This window comes from Lepisma saccharinum, chromosome 29, assembly GCF_977018435.1.
Source record: "Lepisma saccharinum chromosome 29, izLepSacc3.1, whole genome shotgun sequence".
Lineage (NCBI taxonomy): Eukaryota > Metazoa > Arthropoda > Insecta > Zygentoma > Lepismatidae > Lepisma > Lepisma saccharinum.
This window is the reverse complement of record NC_139257.1, coordinates 7,871,120-7,888,461: the sequence shown is the minus strand read 5'-3', so window position 1 is coordinate 7,888,461 and position 17,342 is coordinate 7,871,120.

Here is a 17,342-nt window from a genome sequence, read left to right as displayed (position 1 = left end):
GATTCGAACCATTTTTATGGAATAGTAGATCCGGAACTCTGATTATAAAACAGCTATGTCACCAATGTATTATGAGAAAAACGTAACCAACATACTGGTATTTCATATTAATATAAAAATAACATATTTTCTGAATATATTTTATTATAAACATTTCATATCCATCTAGTTATATTTTAAAATATATACATTTTATTTACTAAATCACGTATACACTTTTTCATTTAATTTTTCGGGTGTAGACAAACGAAAATCGGACAAAAGTGTTAGTGTATTAGTGGTATTAGTATTTATTTGTCCAATTTTCTTTTCTTTAGAAGTTCTGACATTTTACTCTCCATCTCCTTTTCATCGTTCTTTTTTGTCTCCTCCGTTTTTTGTTTTCTAATATTTTTGAAAACCTCCATCATTTCGAAACACACGAAGGGATAAATGAGATGGCACATACTGTGCCTGTTTTACATTTTCCAAAAAATCCCCAAATACTGGGGACGTGTTTTTTTTTTCTGATATGTAACTAAACATTTTAGTGAGCGTGTCGATTTGGACTTCCATATCACGGCAGACCTCCTCTAGGTTCTTCATCAGGTTCTCTGCTAACCCGTTCTCCTCGCAGAAATCTATGTAGCATGCGATCTGTCTCTCCACTTGGCGAGCTTGGACCTTGCTCCACAGATTCCTTCGTTCCCCGGAATGTTCTGTATCTTTAAGATTCCCATGCAATACATTGAATTCAAATGGTAGGGATGCCATATCTGAAAATATAAAGAAAATATGTTAGATATATCGCACGTACACTTTGATTACAGTTATACATTTTTGTTTTAGAACAATCGGGGGTTGGCTCTTTTAGAGGCCTTCCTTCTGTATATGGCTAACGCCGATGTGCAGGAAGAAATCCAAAACATGCAGAGGGCATTTCGCCGGTACACGGATAGAGTGGTAGGAGTCAATGTGGAGGAGCAGACAACTGGTGACCGTTTAGGCGCTGAATTAGAGGGTATCGGACACCGTTTGGTGGAAACACTCCAACGTGCCGTTACCGCAAACTACGGATTCATAGCCAGGCGGGAAGAATTTAGGAGAGAGTTGGAGGCAGAGATCGACGAGATCCAGGAAAGGTGATATATTTTTTCAATTATATCTATTACATCATCACCCCTATCTATACAATTTCCGATTTATGTGTGAATATGAAATATTATTATTCTAACTCCCTTCTTTTTTTCAGGCTCCGTCGTATCCACGAAGAACGAGCCGTTCAGTTCTTCGGGTTGGTGCCGGAGCCTCTCCTGGAACTCGTCCGGAATGGTGCTGTTGCACCACCTCCTCCTCCTGCTGCTGTGCCACCCCCTCCTGCCGCTGTGCCTGTTCCTCCCGCCGTTGTGCCGGTCCGTCGTGTTGCTACACCACCGTCCCCTGTTGCTACGCCACCTTCTCCTGCTGCGGCGTCACCGTCTCCTCCTGTTACGCCTTCCATTATAGATATCACGGATGAAGAGGACGGCGATTTATAATCTATCAATAAATATAGGTAATATTTTTTCTCACCTTTTATTTTTACACGTCTTCCACTTCTGATGTATCGGTCTCCTCGATGATGTTAGGGAATTCACGGTGAGGTGGGGTCACAGTTCTGGTAAATTTTTCTTCTACTTTGTGAAGGCTAGAAATAAAAAAATATTTATTTCTTACATCATCTCGTCGTAATGGATTGTAACAATAATCCGATAATTCTTCCAGATCCAATGTAGGGCCTTTTACTCCTAATATTTCACCTATCAGGTCCTCAGGGGACACACTGTATCGAAACCACCGGAATATCTCCCCCAGTGTTAATACAGATTCTCGGTACTCTCTCCGAAATATCTGCATTAACGTTGCAACATCGCAATGATCTACCATCATATACTTACCGTGGCAGCCGACCCTATATAATTGAGGAATTTCGTTATTCAGCAGATTTTCCAAATTTTCGTACCGTGTCAATTCGACATCGGTACGGTCGCAATTCAGTCTTTCATTTGCCATCATGATATATTTTGTTGCCCGGCAACGTGGAGGAGCATGTAACTCAGATGTATCTAAATACTTCGAATTTAATTCCGATTCTGTTTCTATACAGATACAATCCAATGAGGAAAGCCCTGATACTAAAATAAAAGGTCCTGCATTGTATCCGTGTGTCGCTATTTCACTAGCTACACGACTCGTCCATATACCGTACGACAAATGCCCGTATACAGGTGCTCTTTCTCACATAAACCGGCTCTGCGATTATTAATAAAACGCATACTGATCGGAAAACCGTTATTTTCAACTTCCAAAAACGTTTCAGACACTAAATTTTGATTGTAGACGGTAATTAAAAAGGATTCTCTGAACCTTACAGGGGCGTCAAAAATAATCAATTTTGTATTCTGATGTCCAAATATTTCCGATTTACAACTTTTAAATTTCTTTGATCTATTAACTGTTACAGGATATGTCTGATACACAGTCTTTTCGGGAGAACACTCTGTATACCCATACATAGGATTACACTTTACATTATACATATCACGTTTTCTCTTCCTCGACAATTCACCAGCATCATCGATACTGTTCTTTCTATAACGTCTAATTTTTTCATACCCGTGTTGGGCAGCGTTCTTTTCTTCCCACAACTTTCGAAATTCATTCTCCGTAAAATATTTAGGGACATTCACATATGTCTCTTTTTTCGACAACATTCCTGACCGTATCGATGATCGTGGTGATTGTGGAGGAGTCGGTAACGGACGAGAACTCTGTCTAGTTACCGGTTTCTCTGATCGATCAGGAGATGAAGTCATCCCGATCATTCCTCCAATAAATTTCATCATCCACGATACTATACCCATTTTATACTTACCTCCGGATACCGTTATATACCTGGTAAATCACTTCGAAATCGACTCTGAAAGGTAGTCTCTGGATCTCTGGAAGAAGACGATGGTCACACAGGGTGCTCACTGTGATGTAAACATAAACAGATCAATCGTCCTTATATACCTCATCCTCCTTGCTTATCACGCACCTATCTTCTCTGCGCATCCTCTCGCGCAAAGCGTCCAACGCCCACGTACCCCTCCTATCCTCTTCCCACCCCGGAATACTATACACACTATCCTCTAACGCAAATTGTACTTTTTTTCTATTTACTTTATTTACTCCCTGTTTCTCCACAACTTTTTCCTTTTTCACTTCTCCCTCCATCGGTCGTTACCCTATACGGTCGTTACCCTATACGAACCACACATACAATGACACCACTATTCATAAACACGCACCAACAATTCCAGGAAACATACAACGAACTTTATCTCCAACCTTTACACTGTCCACAATACCTCCTTTGTTCTACCCCACTTCCATATCACCCAACAGTCCCACACTCACATCCTGATTTCGTCATTTCAAACTCTCATCTGTAACCTTTCACCTTTCTCAAACAACACTCTCACTCACCATCCCACGCCACCATCTCCCCATACCCCAAAAACCAATCAAAACTCATCCCCATATCTCAAACCCCGCCCATTTCTGGCCTCTCTCCAAAAACAAACAATGCTTGCTTGTCCACTGCCCTTTATCATCAATTGATCTTTCATCGATCTTTTCCAATCAATTGATTTATCGACCCATATCCGGGAACATAACTACTATAACATTACATTTTGCATCCTGAATACATATATGTGATTTGTGAATTAATCATGATGTGTGTGTTAACACAACATATGAACAATAACTAAAAAGAAAAGTTTTATCTGTTCAGCAAACAAAAAAAAGATAAAAAGAAAGAGGAGAGGGTGGGATTTGAACCCGCGACCTTTCACGCTTGATGAAAATTAAGAATAGCAGCGCTTAACCAACTGCTCTACGTTAACTTCATGACGTTTTACCCTTAAAAACATGTTCACGTTTATGAAGACTCCCACCTTCCTGTGTTTCAAGCACATGTTCTCGACAAGTCGTGTAAAATATATGTTTTTGAGAACTGTTCGATATTATCAGGCGCGGTTGGCCCTATAGCGCACAGGATCAGTGAACCCCCAGTAATATACGATAATCACCTCGAGAATGAACAATAAACAATGTCTTTACATTTTCACATTATTTCGCTAAAAATTCTACACAATAAGTCATGTATTTGTGCCCGTAATACGGTGAACTCTTTTGCTGAGAAGAAGAAACCGCGATTCGGCCGCCCTGATACAGACCCTCAGTTGAACCCCCACAGGACAGCTCTTGCCATTGTGAAAGCTTCGTGCGGGAGCAGAAGCTCGAGGAGGGTATAGGACAAAATACATGGAAGATGAGATTTGCAGAACCTATGTTCAACCCAACGGTCATGCGCAGTTCGTTCTCTCGCAGAAGGCGCGAGACAAGGCTCCGATCTCGCTGCTTCCTCCCTTCCAGTGTTGCTGTGTGCGGTTCAAGTTTGAAGCGCACACATTACATATTCAATATTCTCTTTGTATCATTTTTGTACTGAACTTCTTGGAATAAATGCAAAATTGTGGCAGAGATGGATGAGTGGAAACAAATAAAAGCTGGAATTAGATGCGATGAATTAAAATAAAGGAGATACATTACCAAAATAGCTCGTGCATGCATTCAGAGGTTTTTCCTTAAAGGTGGAAACACTTCGGGTTCGCGAAAGAGAAAGAATGGCGCGAAGACGTGACTCGTTGTCGCTCGGTGTCAATCGTCTCAAGTTTGTTAGTTTTTGAAGTGCTTGGATACTTGTTGGAAAGTGATGCTGCGAGTGAAGCGAGGGATGGACTTTACCTAGGTTATGTCACATGATGCAGTGTAGGCGTTGCAGTCCGCGCAGGTAAGAAATGACCGATAGAAATGCACGTAATTAACGTAAACGAACTTCCTTGTCCACTGAAAAGAAGCGTGTGCTGGTCGACCAGCCCCAAATTTGAACAAAGCTATCTTGTATCAATGAAAGGGTCTCAGGTTCGATTTCTAGTATGCACATGCCATTAGTTGCCATTTCCCTTTAATAAATGTAGGACCAGTTCTGATTAGTCGGCATGGACGTCCGGAAGGGGAAAAGGGGGCAGCCCCCCATGGAAATTGAATGTAAACCAAAAATTATATATTACACGCATATAATTTAATTTCAGTCACAGTAATTTTTGGTAATTATTATAAAAGCGTTGCAGTAACTTCAGACTGAAGGAGTGTTTTTTGCTCCTCCTGAGGAAAAAATATATTACTTGCCCCTACTTGAGGACGTCCATTCCAACAAAACTCAACTTTTTTCATAAAGGCACAATTTATTGTAGTTTCAGCCCTAAATTTATTCGCACACCCCTAATACAAAACCTTATACTCCCATATAAAAAAAATTCTGGACAAATCTTTTAAGCCCGCCCCCCATCCTTTTGTTAGGCGAAGGAAGTTTATTTTGCGGAAACTGAATATATGTCACATGACTTCAGTGAACCCCCGGGTAAATAATGCACGAGCCGCGCCTGGATATTATGCAAGGTATTGTAAACAAAATGTCGCATAAACTCCTCACACATTTGCTTCTTTCTGCACAAACTTGATGGCAATTTCCTCCAGGTGGAGAAAAACTCTATTCAGTGTTTCAAACCCCCCAAATTTCAAGTCAAGCAAGCAGATTCGTAAATATCCTTCAAGGTTATTTTTCCAATTTATTATTTCTGTTTGATTGTGTATTATAATAGCTGTTTATAGTTTCTAAGTTCATGGAAAGTGTTAAATTGAAAACTTATCACCGCAGCGTTTTTCGTCTAGTGGAAGGACCTACTCAAAGTTGTCTACTCTCACCTGGAGCTGAAGTGCAATGTTGCTAAGTTTACGCTTTCGAGACTTAGAATTCTTTCGGGGCGGTCAAATAAGATGTTGCGAAGTGTACATTGCTCAGCGGTTCGGATTCCTGTCTAAACTGCTGGTCTTGTCCTGAATAGCCTTTGTGTGCACAAAGTGGAATTAAAAAAACAATTTCATCAATCTACTTCAGCACACACCCCGGGAAGCACATAAATGCATTCTATTCTTGTCGTCGTTCTTCGCGCAGGTAGTCAAGTGACTAGAATTTCTATTCATACCTACACTGTAGTTGCATGCATTTTTGGTAAACTTTGGATCGTTTGTTGATTGTTTTACATAGCGCTGCATTAATCACCATAATGATTCATGGCGACAGGAAAGTGTGTGTCTCAATGGAGGAAAAGCAAATAACTACTGAAGTGGGACTATAGTACCCTCCCTGACACCTGAAATGTTGATTTTTTCGATAAACAAACACAGACATACACAATTATAAGTATGGTAGTATTGACGTAGTGCATTAACGAAGGCGGAGAGTTTAATGAGTGCAAATTGCTAAGAATAGTTATATTATGCCCGTTCCTTCGTACTAACTGTTGTTAATCCTCCTTTCCTGCATCTTCCGATGCGTCTAAAATAATGATAATTCTGCAATTAAAGTAAGTAAATGGCTAAAGCGAGCGAGGACGAGGCGATATAAAACTACTAATGACTATTTATATTGTGAGTGACAAACAACAAATGCAAAACCTGAGAATGATCGTTAATGTACCACTGATTGGTGTCTAAAATAATTGTGTTGATTCTGCACATTCTATGTGGCATATGGTTTTTCCCTCTTATCGAAATAACTTGCTATTACTATCTCCTTTCACCTAGTGAAATACATACACCAAAAGTATAATAGCGTAACTATCTCACCAAATGCTCCAGGCATGGGCGTCGCCAGAAATTTTCCTAGGGGGGTCGAACAGAAGATGTCGAGGACAACCCCTCCCCTCAAAAATATTCTGATACAGACCAGTGGCATATGCAGAAGTTTGTTAAAGAGGGGGTTCATTTTTAAATTTATTGCATTATCGGTATTTTAAATTATGTTAATATTATTATTATTATTACTATTAGTAGTAGTAGTAGCAGCAGCAGTAGTAATTTTAGTTTAGTTTATTTTTAGTGTTGTCAACGAGACGAGACAAGACGAGACTTTGGTCTGTCTCGTCCCGTCTCGTGAAAATGCTGTCTCGTCTCGTGTCTCGTCTCGAAAATATTCGTTTGTCCCGTCTCGTGTCCCGTCTCGAAGGGTTCTGTCCCGTCCCGTCTCGTCTCGTCCCGTCTCGTTTTGTCTCGTCTCGTCTCGTAAAAGTGATTCGCGATATCATGCCAACAAAAGTCAAAAGTAGCAGAAACACAATAATTTTCCGGAAAGTGGGATAAAGCTCCAAATATTTTACCCATTGCGTGGTGAGAATAAATAAGGTTTGTTAATCATGAGGACATTAATATTAAAAATGCAGTTTCTTGGTTACTGATTGCTAGGTATCTTATGAAATCTACCTTGTGTTTTTTCTCGCTTCCATACAACTGTCTATCCTTTTGAAATGTTTTCCCCTAGACCATCTTTCTATCTGAATGTTGAACTTTCGTGCACTATGAAAATTTACCTTTTTTCTTTAAATTCTAAATTTTTATTATTATTACATGAAATGTTACAAAGACGGTACAAGAATAGTAATATAACAGCACGAATATTAGCTAATATCTAGCTTACGTGTAGTTAAGATCTCCAAAATTTGCATAAAAACAGCTGTGCTGGCAAGGAAATTAATGTAAAAAAAGGTGATGAATTGAATATTTGCTGAATAATCAAAAAGGATGTTAAATCCAGTTGACGAAAAAAGTTCCTAATTAATATTTCTGTACATAATTCTTAATTGATACTGTCATGCAAAGCCGTATGGTCGCAATAGAATCCTTGTTCGGCAGTAATAAGTAACCCTCGATTATACTAAATAAATATATATTTTTTAAGCTAGAGCAAGACCCCAGGCGGATGCAAGAAGCCGTTCCTGCAAAAGTGTCTGTTTCACGAAGCGAAGAAACGTGACAAAACCACCACGTATGGAAGGCAAAACTGCATTTATTTTATATCGCACATTTTCAGATCCGTGTCTCCTGAAGTTATAAAAATCCAAACTTCAATGACTTTTTTAGACATGCTATAGTTGAAAAAAAATATGTTTAGATGCACCAAAAGTGCATAATTATCAGATTATGCATATAACGTGTTATTTTAAACAACCTATTTGTGTAAATTGGATGCCTCCCCGATGGCGTAGTAATAACGCCGAGGTCTTGTAATTAAGGGTCCTCGCGTTTGATACCCAATGGAGGCACAAAGTGGACCGGACCGCACTTCAAACTGAAGGTCGGTTCGCAATTTAGCCTATTTGTAAATCAAGTGGACTTAAAAAAAATGCAATATCAACGTTAAGAATATTAGAATCCACTAATTCACCCGCAGGTAAGTCAAATTTCACATATCCCTCTTCATCCTTGTTCATAGACTTCCTCAAATACTCTTGTGCATGTGTGTTGCATCCCACCAGGTGCGAGAAATTTGAAGAGTTATTCTTTCCCTGTACTGCGTTCTTTCTTTTCATAAGAGTAACGCTAAATTCTCGTTTTATCTGAACTTTTAAAAAACGTGCAAAATACTTCTCTATCTTTAAACAACCACCCTTTCTCATGTATGTGTAAAATAATCCCACTCTGTCTCAGAAAACCTCTTCCTATGATGAAATGGCGGAAACAACTCTCAAGTCTCGACAATTATAAATTTATGCTTAAATTTCCTATCATTTATACAAACAGTAGCACATATCATGTCCTTTTGTGCAACACTGTCAACATCTAATGTTACTTTACTCGTCCTAATAAATTTACTTTCAACCAGTGACGGCGCCAGGGAAATGTGACGGGGGGGAGGTGCAGAAGGGGGAAACAAAATATTGTTGGGGTGCAGTCACATTAAAACGCCCGAAAACACTACATATATAACATATATATACATATATAATAATAGTTATAATAATAATTATTATTATTATATGCATGTATGATGTTTTGTGTTGTCCCTTGTTTACAGTGGACGTTTACTGCCTAAATTTTGTTGATTACGAGTTTATCTCCATATGATTCTATTTAATAAAGGCATTAATTCTTTTTTATTCGTAAGTTGCGTTGTCTCGAGTGGCCTATTTCAGTATTGGAAGACATTCATAAATTTATAATTCATCGTCTTTCATGAGATGAAACTTGTGATATAAATATTCAAGTTATAAAGATAATAATATAAATGACGAAAAAATGTGCTTCGAAGAGTTTAATTTCTTGCAAAATGAACGTGACGTTGGAAGAAATTAATCTTCTTAAGTATTAGAAACAATGAAAGTCACTTAGTGAAGTGCAATTCTCCTGTAGGAGAATTCTGCTGAATGTGCTTTGGGGAACACATTGCCCACCTTTGGTACGTCCAGGACTTGACATTTCTTCTCAATGTCAAGGACAGCCAAATGAGGCAGTTTGCATCCAGCATCCTGTTTCGAGCAAGCCTTTTCAAAGATTTTAAGGACGAAAAAATTCTTTCACATTCACACTGGAATGGAAACGGTTCTTTCACATTGCAAACTGGAATTTTTACAGAGAATACAACTAGAGTGTGAACCTTGTGAAATGCCAATTTATATTTTCCTAGGATTTCAAAGAAATCCATTAAGTGGAGTATTTTAGTGCCATCTTCGTAACGCAGAAGAGTTTTGGGCAAAATTTGTGCTTCACATTTCAGGTAAATGTTATCACAGGATAAAAAATCTGAAAAAGAAATATTCTGACCCGGCATTACTTACTCTTACTCTACCACTCCAACGTATGTCTGTGCTACACAATTGCAGGCACCTATGGAGTTCGTGGGAAGAAGTTCTTCGACTTTGTTATGTACGAGAAAGAGCGAACCTGCCTGCAATGTGTTTTGAACCGAATGTTAAGTGTAATTTGCATTTTAAGGTTCAAGTTCAATACATTTCCGAATAATATCCCCTCACTTTGAAATTAACTTCAAGAGTATCGAAGAAATTCCCTTTGTTAAGGTTTGCCTCAGGCTCATCATCTCGAAATTCAAGTCCCTGAATAGTAAGAAACCGCGATGAATCCACAACAACTGACATGTAGGGTCGGTTTTTCTCCGATCACCTTTGGTCCCGGGTTCGATACCCAGTGGAGGCATTTTAAACTGTAGGTCCAGTCCCGATTAGCCATACTGTGCATAAAGTGGACTTAAAACACCAAATCAACCAACCAGCCAAATCTTGAATCAACTTTGAATGTATAATACTAATTAGCGTTGTCACTAACGACCCACGATTAGAATAATCTGCCCGTACTACAGATGATGTTTTGTGGTCCTCAAAATATCCGTGATGTTTTAAAACCACCCACATTTAACGCTTTCTCCCAGTTCTTAAAACTGGTTAAAACTTAGGTTAATCACGACGATTACAGGACGTAAATGAAGGAGAAATCACCTATGCCCAGGTCAGCGCTGGAATCTTGAACGAAAGTCGCACACACACATTCGAATATATACTAAAACAAATTTAGTCAAAGTAGTAGGATCAACCCGGTTGACAAACCGAAAATGGGGCTCGGTGGGACTCGCCTTAATGGATTTCTCTCGTAAGGCATGAGCCCCATTTTCTCGCAGTGTTGCCAGCCTCTTACTTAAAAAAATCACCAAGGTTTTTTTTTGGGTCTAACCTAACCTAAAACAAGGAGCTGGCAACACTGCTTGAGGCTTGTCTTAATGGTTTGCTCTTGTAAGGCATAAGCCTTATTTTCTCGCAGTGTGGCCAACACCTTACTTGAAAAAATCACCAAGGTTTTTTTTGGTCTAATCTAACCTAAAGCAAGGAGCTGGCACTTGTGTGCTCGCAGTGTTGCCAACACTTTACTCGAAAAAATCACCAAGGTTTTTTTGGTCTAACCTAACCTAAAGCAAGGAGCTGGCAACACTGCTTGAGGTCTGCCTTACAGTGCATAAAGCAAGTTGCCAACCTACTGGTATTTTTGCCATAGCTTTTTACAAAAAAAAGAGAGAGGAGAGAGAGAGAGGGGGAAAAGTTAAACAACCGACAATGTTGCCAATATTTACCTACAGTTTTTTTACTTGGCAAGGGCTTAACCAATTTATATACTGGCGTAACATACATACACTGGGCAAGGAGAACCGGCAACAAAACACACACTGCCGTAAAAGAGAGAGAGATGGATGGATGGATGGATGGCAACACAGTATGTGTGTGCGTGTGTGTGTATAATATGTAGTATTATTAACTAGATTGTGTTGGCAACCCACCTGCAACTAAAAAAGATAGAGATACCAACATTGCTGTAAGATGAAGAGAGAGAGACCTAGAGCTGGTATATCGCGACCTTTGTAAACCTCTCTCGCGGAAACGATGTGCTGCACATGCATACGCGCGTGCGCGCACCTGTATTGTGAGGCAAACAAACAAATAAATAATTGTTGTTTTTTAGGATGCCTGGCCCCTACAACCTCGCCAGGGTGCGTGGTGCCCAACCAAAAAAAGTAAAAGGTTTTCTAACGGCTGCGGTTGTAGATAACCACACCTCTGTAGAGTTTCACGTGTTTTTTTTTTTCCCCCAAACTTCCATGAAACCCTACAGAGGACCTCCGTAATGCATGCAACGTGTACTAACGACTCTAGTGTTATTTTGATGTTGTAATATTTTTGGATATAGGCTTGTGAGATATAGATAAAAATAATTATGTTTATTATAATATTTTTTTGATGAAGATGGAGAATGTATGTGTGTGTGTTACAAATAAAGTTGCATGCTTATTTTTTTAGTGTGTTTGTATGTGTATGTGTTTTTGATGTTCGACAGCATCTGAAACGATAAAAAAAGAATTTTATTGTTAATTTTCTCATGTAAAAACAAAAACAACAAAATTTTTGTGCAAAAATTTCTGATTGTCTCGTGCTATAGTGCAAAAACTGATGAGAAAAAAGATATTGTAACTGATAACTGATGAAATTGATATTGTAACTGATCTTGAACTAGTGAAATTTTCGTATTGTGCCATTGAAACTGATTGTGCTAGTACAAAAATTTCTTATTGTGCAAGAAAAAATGTTAAAAACTTGTTAAAACTGCTCTGTGACCCTCTCGTTCTTCACGTCATGGACGAAGGACTTCTCTGCAATCAGGATGACGCTGCACATGGTGTCCTCGGGCAAGGCTTCGTGGAACTCGCAGACGACCTTGATGTTGGTTCGATCGTTGACCACCACCTGCTTTCTCTTAGATGTGTTGATGACGAACATGGGTCTGCGGGTTTTGAATTCGCTGGGCGTGTAGTACATGTCCATGCTTCCCTCGGTCACGCGTTTGAAAGAAGTGTAAGCTTCGTAAAGTTTGAGGTAATCGTTTTTGGTCATGTCGAGGTTGTAATTCTCGCGCGGGAAGACTTCGTTGCGTCCATTCTTCAGATAAACGTTCTTGATCTTGCAGTCGTCGAACTTGCTGGAATCTTTTTCCTGGTTGTTATCGCGTCCGGTCTGAAAGAGCACTACGACGAAATCTGGCATGTCGAACTGTATGTTGTTGAACTGTGTCGTCACGTCGAATTCCATGTGACTGCCCGACGCCATCTTCTGCACGCACTGGTAACCGTGAAAGTGAATCGGTACCTGCGGACACTTCAAGATCTCCGCTTTGTACTTGAGGGCGTAGTTTGTTTCGTATTCCACGATTGGCATTCTCAATTCCATGCTCCGGATGACGCACTTGGCCGCTTCAGGTAATGTGTTGGCTATCGGCGTGCCGTCGGCGTTCAAGTTGGTGTATCGCATCAGTGCGTCGTTGTCGTTGGCCGCTCTTCGAAACGTGATCCTCAGTCCTCCCTTCCACACGATCTCCTTGTAGTCCGAGAAGAATCCCGGCAGCAGACGCATGGGAAAGAGCACCGTGTGATTTCTAGTTGATATTTTGGTCCCTGCTTCGAATCCTCCCGCCTGGTAGTATGCTGCGTCCATTTTGGATAATTTCAAAGTTCCCACTGCCGTCGACGTGATGCCTGGATAGTCTATTCTGTCTATGACGGTGTTGTGTTTCCTCACCTCCACCTGCGAAAACAGGTGAGGCACGAAGTTGTCCACGAGTATCAAATTTGCATTGGGCGGAAACGCGTCTCCGCTTTCCTTCTTCACCACGTCGAATTGAAGATAGAGGTCCGCTCTGTGAGGATGAACGAACCCATCACCTACGTCCACGTCGTATTCGATCTCCCTGTTCGCTTCGTTGAGATTGGCGAACGTGCGACGGTTGGGAGGGAAAGATTGCAATTCGTAACTTTCGATTTGTTCCATTTTCACTATGCGTGTTATTTATTATACGTTGATCTCCACGATGGCAGTGGTCGTTGCACCTGCGAAATCCACCACGTCTCCTTTCTCGTTTGTCACCACCAACTCTATGTCGTCTATGCGGTTGCGGCATACTGGAAAATAGATCGGCGAAGAGGGTGTGTAGATGATCGGTTCCATGAATTCGGAACTGGGTTTGAACGTAGCTATGATTCCTGTCTGCTTGTGACTTCCTAACAATCCGTCCGAGGATTTCGTGATCATGCCTTCCGCCACGTTGCAGTGAACGTTTAGAGTCTGTATGGCTAGAAATTTAGGAATGTTGGTTGCCGTATGTTTGATGCCAGCTTCGAGTTTGGTGTCGTTCTCGAAACCTAAAAGTTCTCCCATGGTGCCCAGGTCCACGGTCTCCGTCGCCGACACGATTTCCACTCTGTGCGTGACCGAATTTTGAGAAAAATACGTGCCTTTGGGTAACTGAGCTTGCAAAGTGGAAAGATTGTATTGGCCTGGCGTGACGACGATGTGTTCGCTTCCGACACTAATTTTGTTGTTGTGCTGCGTGACGTTAGGTATGAGGTACATGCTGTAGAATGCACGCAGAGCTACGGATTTAGGATAGACGATGTCGTCGTGCAGCGTGAGTTTCAAGATTGAAGATTCGCTCGTGAGATGGAACACGCCCATCGTGTTTAAGATTCCACAATGCTTTCTGAAAATGTTCCACCGACGGGTTATTTATTTTAGACATGTATGCGAGAACGGAAAGGCATAGGTGGCCGCAGTTAACATCGGTGAAACCCTGGATGCGTTTGTCATTGTAGTAGAGGTTGGCAACACTGAGATACTTCACCAACCTGGCAGGTGGTGTGCCACCGAACGAATCGAAAACAAATGCATTGTTATCGTCAATTTTGAGGTAGCATATCCAATGTGTACCAGGATTTTTGTAACTGTCCAGGTTGACCACGCCATACTCTTTTTTCTTCACAGCAGAGGGTAGAGAATCGGACATGAAAACACCCCTGAAGTTTTTTAATCCCAACAGTTCGATCAGAGATTCAATATCGAAGTTGGACAGGGCTTTTTCTTTTTTTTATATTTTTTCAAAGCATCGAGGTTGCTTTTTTGTTTTTTGGTTATACCTTTCCCCTTCTTTTCCATAGCCAGGTTGTGACGTTTCTGTTCTTCCAATTCTGCCTTGTTCTTCTTCGAGTCGATGACGGTTTTCGCGATGGCAGCGCTACCGCCGGCCAAACTTCCAACGGCCCCCAATGCTGCCAGGATGGCTGGGATGCTGAATATGAAACCTCCGATCTTTTGCTGTTTCCGCGAACGCTGCAAGCGTCTCAATTGAGGTGTGCTGAGAAGTAATTTCATTCCGTGTCCTTTCGTCAAGCAAGAACGTTTCTTCTCGCGTTGTTTCTTGGTGAGTAAACCATCGAGGGCACCTAGATTTTTCAGATTGGAGTATGGTATCTGGTACACGACACCTTTGGGCTTCATGTTGATGCTCTATATGTTATCTTCACGGTATGTTATTTATATATATGTTCTGAGATTTTTTTGTTTTGTGTAATTTTTTTCGGTATGTTATTTATATATAAATGTTCTGACATTTTTTTTTGTTCCGTATAATTTTTTTCAAGGATATACTCCGCGCAGAGCTGTTACACAAATTCTATTACGTGCTTTGTTTTCTTACCAAGAAGTTCCTTTGTACCCTTGTACACGATTCGAGTTTTGTTCTCGATTAAAATAGCTAGCTTCTCGTCGGATAACATGTTAGCGTATCGATCTGGTAAAAATAGACTGTATTGTGCGTTGAGCAACAGACGCGCCTTGGGACCATACTGGGTAGAAACAATTGAACCGGAAGTTATCGTGTAAGGTTTGTCCACTTCCAATTCCTGAATTTTTACATATTCGACTGATGAATTTAGCATTTGTTTTATTGCTTGGGCGTCTTGTGATTGTTTACTCATTTTTTTTTATAAGATGGCAAACACAACTGGAGTTTTTTTTTTTACGTAGTGTTATTTCTATACCGAAGAAATTTTTTTCACGGTTCGAGAAATTTTTTTATTTCTACACACCCCATCCAAATTTTTGTTTCGTGTTCATGGCGATGGTGGTGCCCAGTGCTGCAACTCTTTCTCCCAGCGAAGCGTCTCTGCTAACGAAAGTAGTACAGGTGGCCCGGTTCTAAATCCTCATTTGGGGCTCGAATCATCATGTGGGGCTCGCAGTGGTGCCAACTCACCCCCCGAAAATTTCACCAACTGATATTTTGAAGCCTTTCACGGTGTATGTTAACCTCACAAGCAGTGTTGCTAACTCGGCGTAGCCTTTTATGGTGTATGTTAACCTCACCAGCAGTATTTCCAACTCGGCGTAGCCTTTCACGGTGTATAATTTTTTTAGCTTTTTTTTTGTGTGTGAGTGTACATGTGTTTGGGCGAGGCGTAGCCTTTTATGGTGTATGTTAACCTCACCAGCAGTATTTCCAACTCGGCGTAGCCTTTTATGGTGTATGTTAACCTCACAAGCAGTGTTGCCAACTCGGCGTAGCCTTTTATGGTGTATGTTAACCTCACAAGCAGTGTTTCCAACTCGGCGTAGCCTTTCACGGTGTATAATTTTTTTAGCTTTTTTTTGTGTGTGAGTGTACATGTGTTCGGGCGAGGCGTAGCCTTTCACGGTGTATGTTAACCTCACAAGCAGTGTTGCCAACTCGCTTTACAAAAACACTCGCTGAAATGGCGCTCGCTGAAATAGCGCTCGCTAAAAATGGGCGCTCGGGGTCAGTTCTCGGAGAGAGGTTAATTTAACCTAATTTTTTTTTACCTCTGTCTTCCACATGTATGTAATGCGATTTGAGGAGAAGAGGGTGAATTAACCTTATGGCTGACAATGTTCTATAAAATAACAATTCCTATGAACTCTGTAAATTTCCGAACATATGTTGTATTCACACTTTTACTTATTTTCGAGTGTACATTACAAATCTGCAAACAGATTGTGGCTAACTCGTACCGTTTAAGAGATGAACCTACTTCCGGTTGCCATTTTGGATTTCCGAGCATAGGTTGTATTCATACTTTTACTTATTTTCGAGTGTACATTACAAATCTGCAAACAGATTTTGGCTAACTCGTACCGTTTAAGAGATGAACCTACTTCCGGTTGCCATTTTGGATTTCCGAGCATAGGTTGTATTCATACTTTTACTTATTTTCGAGTGTACATTACAAATCTGCAAACAGATTTTGGCTATCTCGTACCGTTTAAGAGATAAACCTACTTCCGGTCGCCATTTTGGATTTCCGAGCATAGGTTGTATTCACACTTTTACTTATCTTCGAGTGTACATTACAAATCTGCAAACAGATTTTGGCTATCTCGTACCGTTTAAGAGATGAACCTACTTCCGGTCGCCATTTTGGATTTCCGAGCATAGGTTGTATTCACACTTTTACTTATTTTCAAGTGTACATTACAAATCTGCAAACAGATTTTGGCTATCTCGTACCGTTTAAGAGATAAACCTACTTCCGGTCGCCATTTTGGATTTCCGAGCATAGGTTGTATTCACACTTTTACTTATCTTCGAGTGTACATTACAAATCTGCAAACAGATTTTGGCTATCTCGTACCGTTTAAGAGATGAACCTACTTCCGGTCGCCATTTTGGATTTCCGAGCATAGGTTGTATTCACACTTTTACTTATCTTCGAGTGTACATTACAAATCTGCAAACAGATTTTGGCTATCTCGTACCGTTTAAGAGATGAACCTACTTCCGGTCGCCATTTTGGATTTCCGAGCATAGGTTGTATTCACACTTTTACTTATCTTCGAGTGTACATTACAAATCTGCAAACAGATTTTGGCTATCTCGTACCGTTTAAGAGATATTCCAAAATTATATATATATTTGATAAGCGACAACAACAGAGCCATCTCTGTACAAATGTTGGAACTCGATGAATGCTTGAGTGGGACAAGTTATTTTTTTTCAGTACGTCAACATTTTTAATTTTTTTTGCCAGTGAATGG